The 18,054-nt window shown below is 38.0% G+C and overlaps 1 protein-coding gene across 1 annotated transcript in view; it reads left to right on the top strand.

Annotated features, from left to right (window-relative positions):
- LOC149842433 (auxin response factor 5-like) overlaps positions 1 to 18,054 on the top strand; it is a 58,831-nt gene that overhangs the window by 7,629 nt on the left and 33,148 nt on the right. The gene's annotated exons all lie outside the window — the stretch shown is intronic.

The raw sequence follows: 18,054 nt of genomic DNA, 5'->3' as shown, positions 1-18,054 counted from the left end.
TTTTCACTCAGTAGATCTCAGTGTAAGAACTCCTATGTTTATCAAGAAACCTAGGAGAGAGAGAGAGAGAGAGAGAGAGAGAGAGAGAGAGAGAGAGAGAGAGAGAGAGAGAGAGAGAGAGAAAACTCGTATTTGGGAATCGGCAGCTTCTCAGTCTTCACACACAGGCTGCACTAATACTTCATTAGCCTTAATAGGGTTACAATAATTAACACATGGACAAAAGTGCCCCTGCATTAGTAACTCATATTACATTAAAATACAAAACCTGGGAATGGATATGGATCCTTTATTGAATGGATCCATATTCAGCCCATATTCTAATACCCTCCCTCAAGTTGTGCATGGGAGTGAACCATGTGCAACTTGTTCTTCAGATACCAGAAACGTTGACTTGTAAGACCTTTTGTAAACATATCAACAATTTGGTCTTCTGAAGGCACATAAACTGGTTCAATCTCTTTGTCTGCTATCTTTTGTTTGATGAAATGTTGATCAATCTCAATATGCTTAGTTCGACTGTGATGAATGAGATTGAATGCAATTTGTATAACACTTTTATTATCACACATAAGTGTCGAATTTGAGATATCCTCTCCCATCTCTGTAAGTAGATGCCTAATCCAGGTCACTTCTGCAATGGTGGCTGCCATAGATCTATACTCTGCCTCTGTGCTAGACCTTGCCACAACCTTCTGTTTTCTGCTACTCCATGAGACAAGATTTCTTCCAATGAAAACACAGTATCCTGAAACAAACCTCCTCTCATCTGGATCCCCTGCCCAGTCTGCATCTGTATAGGCCAGTATGTTATGTTTTGGTGACTTCCATGAAGATTGTGTTAAAATGTATCTCTCTTTATGTAAATATTTACATATATATATATATAAAGAGAGATACATATACATATATACATCACGTATATATGTATATGTATCTATCTATATATATATATATGTAAATATATATGTTTTCTTTTTTTTGTAAAACCCGAAAGGGTATTTTAGTCATTTCTCTCCATTTTGCGCATATTCATAATTATGAATATGTTGTAATTCTTTTTCCTTTTTTTACTTTTCTTCTTTTCTTTTTTCTTTTTCCCTTTTTTGTCTTTTTTCTTCTTTATTTCTTTGTTGACTCAAAGTCAACCTTGGAGGGCTCAACACTAGCTGTTGAGCCTCTCCAACGGTTAGAATTCTAACCGTTGGAGGGGCTCCAACAACTAGTGGAGCCCCTCCAAGGCTCCTTTTCCCTCTTATAAATAGGGGAGTTCCCCCTTTGTAAACTTCACTTCTTGGAGCTTTTGTTCTCCAAGCCTCTCAATAAAATTCTTTATATTTTGTATGCCTTTGTGCATTTGAGTTTCTTTATTGTACCTTTGTGTACATTTGTTCTAAGTGTTCTTGTGCTTTTGTGCACATTGGTGGTGTTGTGCTCATCGCACTCTTTATCTCATTTTTTTTGAGATATTTTCACATGGTATCAGAGCTAGGCTTAAAGGAAAAGAAGATCGTGCTCTTATTTCTCTTCGTTGGAATACCTCGTAAAGCGTGCCATTGAGTTGTGGTGGTGGAAGTGAAGACTCGGCTCTTCATTCTATATTTTGCAAGCTTCCTACATCAAGAAGGGACTCATTTCGCTTTGTGGTACGCATTTATTCCTCTTTGTATCCTCTCTAATGGGCGAAAAGGATTCGCACTTCTCTCTTGGTTTCAAATTGAATGGAACGAATTATCATGTATGGGCCGGGAATATGGAGGCCCATATAAAAGGAAAGGGACTTTGGGGATATGTTCAAGGAACTATTCCCGAACCCGTACCAAAAATTACTACTCTTGACAAAGGGGAGATCAAGGTTCTTGAGGGAGAAGAAAGAGAAAAGGCTTTTGAAGATTACAATAAGAAGCATGAAGAATGGGAAATGAAAAACTACAAAATTCTCTCATGGTTCTTCTCTTCGGTTGAGACCAAAATTAATGCCAATATTCTAAAGTTCAAAAAGGCATGTCAAGTATGGGAATATCTTGAAAGAATGTATACTTCAAGAGATTTGTCCCATAAGTACTATCTCCAAAAGAAGGCCTTAACCCTTCAACAAGGAGAAATGTTCGTTAGAGAGTATTTCGCCGAGTTATCCACTATTTGGGATGAGCTTGCCCTCCAAGAACCTAAATGGAGCGGTGAGGCTATTGAATTGAGGGCCAAACAACTAGAAGAGGATCATTTCTTTAACTTTTTAAATGGGCTTAGACCCGAGTTTGAACAAACTAGATCCTCTCTCTTATCTTCTTTCTCTTCCCCTCCTTTGGAAGATGTGCTTACCAAATTAAGTGGAGAAGAAACTAGATTGGGAATGAATAAAACCAATCTAAGTGTGTTGGCCGTTCCCTCTAAAGATGAGGATGAGGGTGCTTATGCCGTCTCAAGACCGGGGAATAATGTTAAAACCTATAAACCCCCTCATTTTAACAAAAATCAAGGAGGAAGAGAAAATGGTGGGCATTATGGAAGGAGAGATTATAGTAAGATCATATGCCATTTTTGCAAAGAACCGGGTCACATTAAACCGGTATGCCCTAAATGGAAGAAGATGGTGGCTATGTCTACTACTTTCCAATCAACCAAGGAGGAAGGTCCTTCTACTTCCAATCATGCTACTTTGGCTCTCAATCAAATCATGGAAGCTCTTCAACCACTCCTCAAGGGATCCGTTTCCGGAGCCGCCATGACCACCTTCTCTCCTCCCGGTAAGACTCTTTGGCTCTTAGACTCGGGTGCATCCTTTCATATGACTCCAAATGTTTTGTCACTTTCTAAATACTCAAAAAATTTGTCACCCTCTTTTGTCTCCACCGCGGATGGGGCTTCTCTTGAAATAAAAGGAATTGGTGATTTTGAAAGACAAGGTTTTTTTATTCCAAAAGTTAGATTTATACCAAAACTAAATTTAAATTTGCTTTCCGTCTCTCAACTATCGGATCATGGGTGTGATATCAAATTCTCATCAAATAAATGTTGGATACAGGATCGCCGGTCCGGGAAGTTGATTGGGGAAGGCTCTAGGAAGGGAGATCTTTATCTCATGGAATTTCTTCAAATTCCAAAAACCTCTTTTTGTAATGTTGCCCAACATAAGGATATAAATGTTTGGCATAAACGCCTTGGGCATCCAAATATTGTCAAGCTTTCATATTTACATTTTGCTAAAACCTTATGTAAAGACAATTTCAATTGTAATGATTGCATTCTTGGTAAAATGAGAAGCTTACCTTTTGGACAAAGAACTATGTTTTCAACCAAACCTTTCGAAATTGTGCATTCGGATGTATGGGGACCGGCACCCGTTGTGTCTAAGGGAGTTTTTTCATATTATGTTATTTATGTGGATGATTTTTCAAGGTATAGTTGGATATACTTCCTCAAACATAAACATGAGGTTTTCTCTACTTTCAAGATCTTTCACATGTTAATACAAAATCAATTCAATAGTAAATTACAAATTTTTAGAACCGACTCCGGGGGAGAATATCTCTCAAATGATTTCAAAAGTTATATTGAAAATAATGGGATTGTTCATCAAAGGTCTTGTCCCAAAACTCCCCAACAAAATGGGTTGGCCGAACGAAAACATAGACACATAATTGAAACTACAAGAACTTTGTTAATTTCTAAAAAAATTCCAAAAAGATTTTGGGCCGAAGCGGCTCTTGCATCGGTTTATCTCATCAACCGACTTCCATCCAAAAACTTGAACCAAATATCTCCATATGAAATCTTGTATAAAAAAGAACCCGACTACAATAGGTTAAGAATTTTTGGTTGTAAATGTTTTGTTCTCACCGATAAGAATGATAAATTATCTCCCAAAGCTATTCCTTGTACTTTTTTAGGATATTCGGAAACCCAAAAAGGTTTTAGGTGTTATGATATTAAAAATGATAAACTATATGTTTCAAAAAATGTAACCTTTTTAGAAAACACAAGTGGTTTTGAAGAACACAAAACTCATGAAGATAATGCCGATTATTCTTTTTTGTTTGAACTATTATCTAGAAATGAAGATTTTAGCGATGATGAATTAAAAGAGAATGAGAATATAAGTGAATGTATTCCTCAAACCATTCATGATGAAGAAGAAATGATAAATGAACCAATTACCTATACTCATAGAGATAAAAGCACTTTTAGAAGTGCAATAGAGAAATATAGTGATCTTAGTGAATCTTCCAACAACTCTCGAAGAACTGAAAGATCTAGGAGAAATCCTTCTAGATTTATATCCTATGAGTCTTTTTCTCCAAAACATAGGGCATGTCTTAGTGCCATTTACTCATACCAAGAACCTAGAAATTTTAAAGAAGCTACGGAAATGATTGAATGGAGGGATGCCATGGACAACGAACTTAGAGCCCTCAACAAAGCCAAAACGTGGGTTTTTCAATGTCTTCCAGAAGGAAAGAAAACAATAGGATGTAGATGGGTTTTTAAAGTCAAAACCAAGAGTGATGGCACTCTTGAAAGATATAAAGCCCGTCTTGTCGCAAAAGGATATAGTCAAGAATACGACATCGATTACGAAGAAACCTTTGCTCCTGTTGCACGAATGGTTACTGTAAGGTGTTTGATCACCATTGCATCTATTAAAAAATGGAATATTTACCAAATGGATGTTAAAAATGCATTTCTAAATGGGGACCTTAATGAAGAAGTCTACATGGATGCTCCTCCTGGTATGAACATACCAAAGGGGAAAGTCCTTCGTTTGCAAAAAGCGCTTTATGGTTTAAAACAAGCCCCTAGGGCTTGGTATGATCGATTTAATGATGTAATGGTTCAAAATGGTTTTTCCTCATGCTACATTGACACTGCTCTGTTTGTCAAAAAGTCTGATACAGGAATTGTGATTTTACTGTTATATGTTGATGATATGTTGATAACAGGTCGTGACATAAAAGGCATCAGAAACATTAAAACCACTTTAAAAGAAAGGTTTGAAATGTCAGACCTGGGGTATCTGACTTACTTTCTTGGTATTGAGGTAGCCTACTCTCATAGAGGCTATTTTTTGTCTCAAACTAAACTTGCCTGTGAGATTCTTGACAGATCAGGTATTACTGATGATAAAATCTGTGAGACCCCTGAAATTGTGGGATCAAAAATGAAGATCGATGATGGGAAACCTTTGGAGGATCCTACTCCCTACCGGCAACTTGTGGGATCTCTAATGTATCTTAGCATCACAAGGCCGGACATCTCTCATGCCGTGCATACTGCAAGCCAATTTCAGCATGCTCCTACATCCGTTCATATGAGTGCCGTTCTCCGAGTTGTCAGATACTTAAAGGGAACTTTAAACAAGGGAGTTTTTCTTTCCTCTTCTTCTGAGTTGAATTTAATTGCATATACTGACTCTGATTGGGGAGGTGACCCAAATAACCGTCACTCCACTACAGGCTTTTGTATTTTTTTAGGTGAATCCCTGATCTCATGGAGATGTAAGAAGCAACAGAAGGTGTCTCTATCATCCACCGAAGCAGAATATCGAGCCATGGCATCTATAACTATGGAGATTGTCTGGATTCATCAGTTGCTGCAAGATATGGGGATTTCAATTCAAGAACCCACAAAGTTATGTTGTGATAATAAGAGTGCAATCTATATTGCCAAGAACCACACGTTTCATGAGCGGACAAAGCATATTGAGATGGACTGTCATTATGTCCGTGAGGCATATCTACAAAAAGTCATCGATCTTCCTTATGTGACGTCAGAATATCAGTTGGCAGATTTCTTCACCAAGGCGCTTTGCTCCCCAAGATTCAACTTTCTCCTTAGCAAACTTTCGGTCATTGTGCCCTAAGTTTGAGGGAGGGTGTTAAAATGTATCTCTCTTTATGTAAATATTTACATATATATATATAAAGAGAGATACATATACATATATACATCACGTATATATGTATATGTATCTATCTATATATATATATATGTAAATATATATGTTTTCTTTTTTCTGTAAAACCCGAAAGGGTATTTTAGTCATTTCTCTCCATTTTGCGCATATTCATAATTATGAATATGCTGTAATTCTTTTTCCTTTTTTTACTTTTCTTCTTTTCTTTTTTCCTTTTCCCTTTTTTGTCTTTTTTCTTCTTTATTTCTTTGTTGACTCAAAGTCAACCTTGGAGGGCTCAACACTAGCTGTTGAGCCTCTCCAACGGTTAGAATTCTAACCGTTGGAGGGGCTCCAACAGCTAGTGGAGCCCCTCCAAGGCTCCTTTTCCCTCTTATAAATAGGGGAGTTCCCTCTTTGTAAACTTCACTTCTTGGAGCTTTTGTTCTCCAAGCCTCTCAATAAAATTCTTTATATTTTGTATGCCTTTGTGCATTTGAGTTTCTTTATTGTACCTTTGTGTACATTTGTTCTAAGTGTTCTTGTGCTTTTGTGCACATTGGTGGTGTTGTGCTCATCGCACTCTTTATCTCATTTTTTTTGAGATATTTTCACAGATTGAACATATGTAAGTCCATTGCCTACCGTTCCTTTTAGATAGCGAAGGATGCGTTTGACAGCATCCATGTGACCAGTCTTTGGTTTATGCATGAACTGAGATACTTGATTAATAGAATATACAATGTCTGGTCTAGTAAAAGTAAGATATTGCAACATACCCACTAAACTGCGATACTTGACTACATCAGGATATAACTCACCATCACAAATACTGAGCTTTTGGTTGACAACACTGGGTGTAGGTAGAGGTTTACAATCTGTCATTCCTGCTTTAGCTAGAAGATCAAGAGTGTATTTGTGTTGTGTTAATGACATTTTGTTATCTTGTCTGTCCACCTCCACACCAAGAAAGTATCTCAGTTCCCCAAGGTCTTTCATTTTGAACTACATACTCAATAAAACTTTAATTCGTTGAATGTGGTCTGGAGCATTACCAGTGATCACAATATCATCAACATATATGAGTAAGAAAACCAGGGTGGTATCATTCCTGTATATAAACAGAGAATGATCTAGTTGGGAACGAAAGAAACCATGCTTCTGAATCTCTAAGGAGAAGCTTTCGAACCATGACCTGGAAGCTTGCTTTAAACCATACAATGCTCTGGTTAATTTGCATACATACTCTTTTGGGTCTCCCTCTGTATAACCTTGAGGCTGCTCCATGTAAAACTCTTCCTTTAAATTTTCATGAAGGAATGCATTTTTAACATCAAGCTGACTAAGGATCCAACTATGTTCAATTGCCAAGCCAAGTACGATGCGAATAGTTCATATTTTCACCACTGGGCTGAATGTCTCATCGTAATCCTGACCATATTCTTGAGTGAAACCCTTGGCTACAAGACATGCTTTGTACCGTTCAATGCTACCATCTGGTTTATATTTAATTTTATATACCCATTTGGAACCAACAACATTCTTATCTGGAGGACGACCAACTATCTCCCATGTTTGACACTCATGAAGTGCCTCAATCTCCTCATTCATCGCTTCAATCCATTTGTTGGATTTGACAGCTTGATGAAAACCAAGTGGTTCATCATGCTTTTCAATCTTGGATAGAAAAATTTGAAAGTCCATAGAAAAGTTGTCATAACTAACCCATTTTTCAATAGGATGTCTTATTCTGCCTGATCTTCTTAGTGTTTCTCTGTTATCAGGTAATGCAACGTGTTCTTCGGCAGGTACATTTGTTTGCTCTCTGGGTCTCCTGGTATACACATTACCTTTGTATCTCAGACATGCTGTTTGTGATGCATTATCTGAAACCGTCTCACCATGTATGCCTTCATGGGTCAAAATAGTATCTTCGGCAGTATGTGAAATAAGTTCAGCACTAAGTCATGGTTCATACCAATTACCAGCTGCGTCACCATGTTCTTGATTGTGATTTGTTTTACTTTCCAGAAAACTATTTTCATCAAAAACAACATTTTTGGAAATTCTAAATTTCTTATTGGCAGGGTCATAGCACCTGTAACCCTTATGTTCATCTGCATAACCAACAAATTGGCATATGGAGGCTTTGTCCTGAAATTTAGTTCTCATGAATTTGTCAATGTGTACATAACATATGCATCTAAAAACTCGTAACTCATCATAATCAGGATGTGCACCAAAGAGAACATAATAGGGAGACTGATTTTCAAGAATAGGCATAGGAAGACGATTTATCACATGAGTGGCAGTGTGAAAAACTTATGTCCAAAGACTAATGTGCAAGTTACAACCATGCATCATACTCATTGCACTTTCCACAATATGTCTATGTTTACGTTCAGCAATTCCATTTTGTTGTGGAGTGTACGGGCAAGAAACTCTACGATGTATCCCATTATCTTGGAGAAAATCTAAAAATTCTTTAGAAGAATACTCACCACCTCTATCACATTGGAGAATTTGAATGTTTTGGGAGAATTGAGTTTTAACATAGGCATGAAAGTGATGAAAGATGGGAAAAACCTTTGATTTGTGTTTCATAAAGAATATCCAGGTAAAACGAGAGAAACTGTCAATAAAAGATACATAATATTTGCTTCCAGAAGAAGAAGGATTGGGGGCTGGGACCCAAACATCAGAACATATTATTTCAAAGGGCACAAAGGCTCTTTTATTTATTTGATGAAAAGGAAGTACATGACTTTTGCAGACCTGACAACTGAGACACATTTTATCCTTCAATGAAGGTGAAACAGACTCTGAAAGAAAACCATTAGACACTAACTTTTCAATAAAGACTTGACTACAATGACCAAGACGAGAATGCCAGAGATCTGGCTTATTACATTTAGATATACTTAAGACGCTTTTGGAGACATGATCAAACTTGGGCTTCAGGACACTTGAGGCTGAATCTTCATTGAAGACATACATGTTTTCACATCGCTCTCCTTTAGCGAACATCTCTTTCGTTTGAAGATCCTTGACAAAGACAGTAGGAGTAAATTGATAGAGTCAACAAGATTAGAAACAGAGATAATATTTTTCTTTGTATTTGGCGCATGAACAACATCAGATAATGTTAAAATATGATGTATATTTATATATATATATATAGATTACGACACATACACATATATATGATATATATATGTCTATCTATATATATATAAATATATATATATTTATTTTGTAATACCTAATAGGGGTAATTCGGTCATTTCACCTGTACACGCATATCATTGATATGCTTTTCTTTCTTTTTTTCCTTTTTCTTTATTCTTTTTCTTTTTTCTTTTTTAGTTTTTCTTTTTATTCATTTGAGAGGGGTCCACATAGAGTCCTTGGACCCCTCCAACGGTCATAAATATGACCGTTGGAGGGGCTCCAACGACTCTATGGGAGCCCCTCCTTGGGTCCCTTGCTGTGTATAAATAAGGGGCATGGCCCCATGTATTTCTTAAGCTTCTTGTGAAACATTCTATGAGTGAAATATATTTTTTTACCTCTTTGTGTGCTTAACCACTTTTTGTGGTTTATTTTGCCCATTTGTGGCCTCTTGTGTATGTGCGTGCTTCCGTGCTTTCGCTTGGAGACTTCGCCTCTTTCATTTGGCACTTCATTACATGGTATCAGAGCCTTGGTTAAGAAGGCTTCATCGGATCCTCTCTTGACAAGTAATACCTCTCCTCTCTCTTGTCTTAAAAATTCTTTTTCTATAAATGGCCAACAAAGATGCAAAAATCGATCTCTCATTCAAATTGGATGGGACCAATTACCGCATGTGGGCGGCCGCTATGGAAAATAATCTCAAAGGTAAAAAGCTTTGGGGTTACGTATGTAGAACCATTCCAGAACCACAATTGAAGTTAACTAAGTTTGAAGGAGATGAGGAAAAAGCATTGAACGAAGAAGAAAAAGAAAAAGCTATTCTTGATTACTCTTCTAAAATGGAAGATTGGAAAAGTGAGCATGCTAAAATCTTAGCATGGTTCATGAACAATGTTGAATTGAAGATTTGTGCAAATCTTGCAAAATTCAAAAAGGCTAATGAAGCATGGTTTTTTATGAAAGGCATGTACACCCAAAGAAACCTTGCTAGGCATTTTTTTCTACAAGAAAAGGTAAGAGCTACCAAGCAAGGTGATATGAGTATTAGGGACTACTATAGTGCCCTATCCTCTTTATGGGATGAGCTTGTCCTTCTCGAACCGCAATGGGAAGGAAGTGCTATTGCCATGAGACAAGAGAAAATGGAAAAAGAGAGGTTCTTTCAATTTATTCATGGGCTTTGTCTCGAATTTGAGCAACTTAGAGGATCTCTTCTTCATAGGGCCTCTACTTCTCTAAGCGATATCTTGGCCGACTTATGTCAAGAAGAAACCCGTTTGGCCTTGAAAAGAGATGTTGATGAAGTGCATGCCGTGTCTAGACCCGGCAACAATGTAAGATCATATAAACCACCACATTTTTGGAAGAATAATGGTGGTGGAGGAAGAAAAATCATTTGTCATAATTGTAATGAACCGGCCCATATTCGTCCCGATTGCCCTAAATTCAAAAAGAAGGTGGCTTCCGTGGGGGAAACTCCTCCAATCATCAATGAAGATTCAAAGAAGGATGGTGACATAAAGGAGTCCATCGCTCATCTAACCGAAACTCTTCAACAATTTATAAAGATGAACGCCTCTACATAATCCTCTTCACCTTCCACTTCCGGTGCCATCATCTCCTCCTTTCCAGGTATGACTTCTTGGATTCTTGACTCGGGTGCCTCTTTCCATATGACTCCAAATGCATCACTTTTGTCAAAACCAAGTCTCAATAAATTCAAATCATATGTATCCACCACCGATGGAACATCTTTGAATGTTGAAAGCATTGAAATCTTGAGAAAACTTATGACCAAAACAAAGAATTTTTTGTTTCCAAAATCCGAATTATTCCAAAACTTAATCTAAATCTTTTTTCCGTCTCTCAAATTACCGATTTTGAATGTAATGTCTCGTTTTCACCAACCCATTGCTATGTGCAGGATCTCCGGTCCGGGAAGCGGATTGGGCAAGGCCATAAAAGAGGGGACCTTTACTATATGGATTTTTTGTCTTTGCCATCCAAATCATTTTGTAATCATGTTCAATCCAAAGATATTGAGACTTGGCATAAGAGACTTGGACACCCTAGTATTTCCAAGTTGCACCTTTTTCCGTTTTTGGAAAATTTTTGTAATACAAATACATTTACATGTAATGATTGTATTCTTGGGAAAATTCACTCTCTTCCTTATTCACATAGTAATTTTGTGTCAAAAAGGCCTTTTGAACTTGTGCATTCCGATGTATGGGGACCGACACCCATTATGTCCAAAGGGGGCTATTCTTACTATGTTTCTTTTATTGATGATTTTACTAGGTACACATGGGTTTACATTATCAAGAATAAATCCGATGTCTTCACTAATTTTAAAGAATTTCACGCTTTTGTTCAAAATCAATTCCAACATAATATAGCCATTTTTAGATCTGACTCGGGAGGTGAGTACATGTCTAAAGATTTTCAAAATTATTTTAAAACAAATGAAATTTTGCACCAATGATCTTGTCCTAAAACTCCGCAACAAAATGGTCTTGCGGAAAGGAAACATAGGCATTTAATTGAAACCACAAGAACTCTTCTTGTGTCTAAAAATGTTCCTAAAAACTTTTGGGCCGAAGCTCTTCTTACCGCAACATATCTTGTAAATCGTATGCCCTCTTCTTCTTTAAAAAATGTTTCACCCTTTGAAAAATTATTTAAAATTACTCCAGATTTTAATAGACAAAATCTTTGGATGCAAATGTTTTGTACTTAGTCAAGGACAAGATAAGTTGTCACCTAAAGCTCTTGAATGTGTGTTCATTGGCTATGGTGAGAATAAAAAAGGCTATAGATGCTATGATATTCGAAACAATAAACTGTATGTGTCGAGAAATATAAACTTCATTGAAGAACAAAATGGTTTCGATATCCACACATCTAGGGAAGACATCGATTATTCTTTTTTATTCGACTTAGCTCCTAGAATTGAGTCTCCTGAGGCAATTATTTGTGATACTACTTGTGATGGCACTTTACATTATAATGATATACCACAACATGATAATGTTTCCCAAAATGAAAACCTTAATGATATAAATGTTTATACCCGGCGGATCGGAAATGAACATCAACCTGCTATTGACAGATACTCTCAAGACTTTTCTTTAGACGAATCTATGGACAACAATCCACCTAGGAGATCTTCTCGTACTAGTAGGCCACCACAAAAATTTGTGTCTTATGAATCTTTCTCTCTGAATTATAGGGCTTGTCTCATGTTAATATATTCGTATCATGAGCCTACCTCATTCAAGGAAGCTAAAGATCATCCACATTGGATTGAGGCTATGAAGATCGAATTAGAGGCTCTGAACAAAGCCCAAACTTGGAGCATTATTCCTCAACCTTTAGGAAAAAAAGGCAATTGGGTGTAGATGGGTATATAAAGTCAAAACCAAATGTGATGGGTCTCTTGAAAGATACAAAGCTCGCTTGGTTGCAAAAGGCTACGCCCAAGAATATGAGATTGATTATGAAGAAACCTTTGCTCCTGTAGCCAGAATGACTAGTGTACGAACCCTAATTGCTTTAGCATCCATAAAACAATGGCCGATATATCAACTTGATGTTAAAAATGTGTTCCTAAATGGAACTCTGTGTGAAGAAGTTCTTATGGACCCCCCGCCGGGTCTTGAAATTGGGAAAGACAATATTCTAAAATTAAACAAAGCTCTCTATGGTCTTAAACAAGCACCAAAAGCTTGGTATGATCTTTTTAGCAAAGTAGTTCTTGATAATGGTTTTTCCTCATGTTACACAGATATTGCTTTGTTTGTTAAATCTTCTAATGAATACATAACAATTTTGTTGTTATATGTTGATGACATGATTATCACAGGTAATGATAAGAAAGGTATTGACCTTATTAAAAATATTCTTAAGAAACATTTTGATATGTCTGATCTGGGTTTTCTAAGGTATTTCTTAGGAATTGAAGTTGCTACTCCCCCAAGGGGTATCTCAGATGAAGCTTGCCTCTGACATTATTGCTAGGTCTGGGCTGACAGATGACAAAAGGGTGAAGACTCCAGAAGTGATCAATGCCAAGATGAGAGCCAGTGATGGCACTCCTTTAGCAGACCCCACGCCTTACCGTCAATTGATTGGATCTCTAACATATTTATCTATCAACAGACCTGACATTTCACATGCAGTTCATAGTGAAAGCCAATTTCAGACTGCTCCTACTACTACTCACATGGCAGCAGTAATGAGGATTATCAGATACTTAAAAAATTCCATAACTAAGGGAGTATTCTTATCCTCTTCTTCACCTCTTACTTTACTTGCGTATACTGACTCCGATTGGGGGGTAACCCCGATGATCGTATTTCTACCACAGGTTATTGTGTGTTTCTTGGTGAGTCACTTATCTCCTGGAGGTGTAAGAAGCAACATAAAGTTTCTCTCTCATATACCGAAGCAGAATATCGTGCGATGGCCACTACCACAACTGAGATTATATGGCTAAGAAGCTTACTTAAAGATATGGGTGTCTCATTCTCAACTCCCTCAAAGTTGTGTTGTGACAACAAGAGCTCTATCTATATTGCCAACAATCACACTTTTCATGAACGAAGGAAGCATATTGAGATGGACTGTCATTATGTTCGTGATGAGTTCTTACGGGGCACCATTCAACTCTCATATGTTCCTACCGAATATCAGTTGGCGGACTTCTTCACTAAAGCTTTGCCATCGCCTCGCTTCTACTTCCTCCTTAGCAAACTCTCGGTGATTTCACCGTGTGTTTGAGGGGGGGTGTTAAAATATGATGTATATTTATATATATATATCTATATATATAGATTACGACACATACACATATATATGATATATATATGTCTATGTGTCTATCTATATATATAAATATATATATTTATTTTGTAATACCCGATAGGGGTAATTCTGTCATTTCACCTGTACACGCATATCATTGATATGCTTTTCTTTCTTTTCTTTCTTTTTCTTTATTTTTTCTTTTTTATTTTTTAGTTTTTCTTTTTATTCATTTGAGAGGGGTCCACATAGAGTCGTTGGACCCCTCCAACGGTCATAAATATGACCGTTGGAGGGGCTCCAACGACTCTATGGGAGCCCCTCCTTGGGTCCCTTGCTGTGTATAAATAAGGGGCATGGCCCCATGTATTTCTTAAGCTTCTTGTGAAGCATTCTATGAGTGAAATATATTTTTTTACCTCTTTGTGTGCTTAACCACTTTTGTGGTTTATTTTGCCCATTTGTGGCCTCTTGTGTATGTGCGTGCTTCCGTGCTTTCGCTTGGAGACTTCGCCTCTTTCATTTGGCACTTCATTACAGATAAAGGAATAGATGACTCAGACAAAGGAATGAGGACATTGCCTATGTTTGAAATAGGGTGGTGAGTTCCATCTCCAGTTACAATATTAGATTTACCAAGATAAGGAGTCAAAGTAGAGAACTTGCCTGCATTGCCAGTGACATGAGCTACTGCCCCAGAGTCAACATACCATATTTTATCACTCTGTTTTAGATTCAAGTTGGCCATCGCAGATAAGAGAAGATCCTTAGCATCATCACTGACTCGAAATGTACCTGCAGTTCCTGATGTAACAACATTTCTATTATTTTGTGTTCTATTCCGATTTTGTGGATTGAACCAGCAGTTGGCTTTGATGTGACCACGTTTGTTACACTGGTAGCATGTGGGAACATTCTTTGAAAAACTGACATTGGAACTTGGTGTAGGTAGTAACCCACGTCTACCCTGGATTGGAGTTCCCCTACTTCTGCCACGTCCTCCTCGTGAACGATCAACTATTATCCCTGTGGCAAGAACCTCATGCGTAAATGATTGTCCTGCTGAAGCATCAAACAACTTTTCAGAATCATCTCATACTGAAAGAGTTTGGCACGTAATTCTTCAAAACTGAGTAGCGTAGGTAGGCACAATAAAGACGTCACAAGAACATGATATTCTGAACCCAGAGCATTCACTGTCTGCTGCACCTTTTCTTTATCTGACACTGGATATCCAACCATGGCTAACTGATCTGTGATGCTTTTGACTTGATTTAAGAATTCAATAATGCTCATTGCACCCTTTCTTAACATCTTAAATTCGTTAGCCTCTGATATCTGAGAGTAGGTCTGAGCTAAGTTCTCCCACAAAACTTTAGATGTGCAATCATCAGGAATGAAAATCAATACTTCTCGAGAAAATATGGAAGTAATGTACGCGACGAGGGCCTGATCGCGCTTCATCCAAGTAACAAATGCAGGATTGCGAACAATATTCGGCAATCCTTCATCCTCTTTGGCTTCGGTGGCGATAAATTCTGGAGGCATGGGAGTGGAGCCATCCAAGTGGCCTGAAAGATCTTGACTTTGAATAAAAAGAGCAATTTGCCGTTTCCAAGTCAGATAATTGTTGGTAGTCAGCTTTTTCGAGACAAGTTGTCCCAGGAAGTTGGAAGAAAGACCCGAATTACCTGAAGTATCCATCGATAGACTGTTTGACAACCGAAAGACATAGGTGGTTGAAACTAAAAGGAATTAAATAAGTGTGGCTGAGACAGAACTGAAAGACTGACAAAGTATTAATATAAGATAAATGAGAATAGGTGGACTGACAGATTGCAGACTATGGTATGGACAGAAAAATTTCAGACTAGCACTCAGTCTTATGAGGTTAAAAGGGGCTGATAGCAGATCTGAAAAAGGATTTCAGATCTGCGATAGACAGAATTTCTAAAAGCAAGGACAAAGAGACGATAGCAGTTCTGAAAATATTTCAGAACTGCGACAGAACTGCAATAAAGAGTATTGATACCAAGACTATAGCATTTCTGAAAATATTTCAGAACTGCGACAGAACCGCAATGAAGAGTATAGAATAGCAAATCTGAAGAGATTTCAGATTTGCGAGAGGATGGAATACTTCCCTATGTTCCAGATCTGCGAAAATATTTCAGGGAATGAAAGAAAGGCGATAGCAAATCTGAAAGGGTTTCAGATCTGCGACAGAGAGAATAGAGTAGCAGATCTAAAAAAAACTTTCAGATCTGCGAAAAGGCGAATGTAATAATAGCATATCTGAAAAACTTTCAGATCTGCGACAGAGAGAAAATAATAGCAGATCTGAAAGACTTTCAGATCTGCGACAGAGAGAATCTTAAAAGAAAATAGAATTAGAAAAAGAAGTGACAGAAACAACAGAAAGGAAAGGAAAATAAGAATGCGGATCACGTGACCTGTCGTTTTTCACGTTGATGGAGCATGGGCTTGAAAAATCTTCTTCACGCACTTGATCACGAGAGATTAGTGCAGCTGTTCACGATCCTGATGAAGGGCTTGCTTCCAGGTACATCGCTGCTCTGATACCATGTAAGAACTCCTATGTTTATCAAGAAACCAGAGAGAGAGAGAGAGAGAGAGAGAGAGAGAGAGAGACTCGTATTTGGGAATTGGCAGCTTCTCAGTCTTCACACACAGGTTGCGCTAATACTTCATTAGCCTTAATAGGGTTACAATAATTAACACATGGACAAAAGTGCCCCTGCATTAGTAACTCATATTACATTAACATACAAAACCTGGGAATGAATATGGATCTTTTATTGAATGGATCCATATCCATCCCATATTCTAATACTCAGCACTGCATGTACCTCATTTCGAAGGCTCGTTCTGGGACATTTTCCTCCACCCAAACCATTGTCGTCCTCGACAATGTTGGTGCATGTAAGAACACAACATTTTCTAATATGTCATTTTCTCTTTGCACTTATCTTTGGTCTTTTTTTTTTATCCTACTGAACTTGTTCTGGTTTTTATCCATCATTGCTGCAACCTTTAGCACGCTAAGTCTCATTCCTTAACGCGCCTCAAATCACTTAGACAACGATCTTCCGCTTCATCAACATCGATCATTCTTCACTCGTGGGACCCCAGTGTAGTCTCATACACAAGCGGGTCATCCTCGACTGCACGACAAACTTGTTGTCTTCATGCTCATGGCTGAGGTGCCTTCCGACCCTAGCAAGGGCAATTCCAAGTCCTTTATGGTCCTCGCAGAGAAGAGCGACCACCAACTCGTGTCGCAGGGATATCAACATCCTTAAAACACCAACTTGTTGTTTTTCAATGGTCCAAACTAGTCCTCAAGTGAGGGATACTTACTTGCGTATCATCCCAAAGCGGTCCTTCAAAACGTCTTTTTGGTTACTCGTCCACACAAGAGGCAACTCACGACCCAACACTGCAACTCACATCTAGAGCCAGCACATTGCAACTCTCATTCGGAGCCAGCAAATACGTTCCCGCAGGAACCAAACCAATGAGCCAATAATGACTTTTTCCACACACACAATCGATTGAGAAACTACCAAACTCAAGGGACCAAAACAACGAACATTCTGCTCAAGATAGGCACTTCGCTAACTCATAATCTCGGGAGAGAACATAGAAGTTCAATTGAGTCTCCTATTTGAAAGGTGCAAATCTATCCAACCGAATCCAACGTGCATTCTCTGCATGCATAAGGCAAATACCACACTCCACCTACGAGCTTGATGCACAATTGGTAGGAATCTTTATCTTCTTCAGTGTCGCACTCACTGAACAACAAGGTCTCCGTAAATCTTTTTGATATGATGCCAATTTGTCACAGACATAATTTTTCGCAAACTCGTGATGCGCCAGACTACCCAGTCTGGCCAGCCTAATGGCCAAAGGCCACGCACCAACACTTTTTCATGTGTTGAATCATTTCATTGGCCCTACGCACCACCTTGTGCACAGTTGCCTAGTAGAAGCTAATCAAATACATTTTCAAATACATATTCTATCTAGTTTATGCTACTTATGTGCATAGTTGTCTCATATCAGCTAGCAAGCGCACAAATGCCTTAGTCTCGCGTGTCATGGAGTGTATCGCGACTCCATAGGCACACCTTAACATAACCTTGCCACAGAAGGAC

Source organism: Nuphar pumila, chromosome 3 (assembly GCF_984573655.1).
Source record: "Nuphar pumila chromosome 3, dmNupPumi1.hap1.1, whole genome shotgun sequence".
NCBI classification, from domain to species: domain Eukaryota; kingdom Viridiplantae; phylum Streptophyta; class Magnoliopsida; order Nymphaeales; family Nymphaeaceae; genus Nuphar; species Nuphar pumila.
The sequence above is the reverse complement of the archived record's forward strand: the minus strand, read 5'-3'. Positions and strand labels throughout refer to the sequence as shown.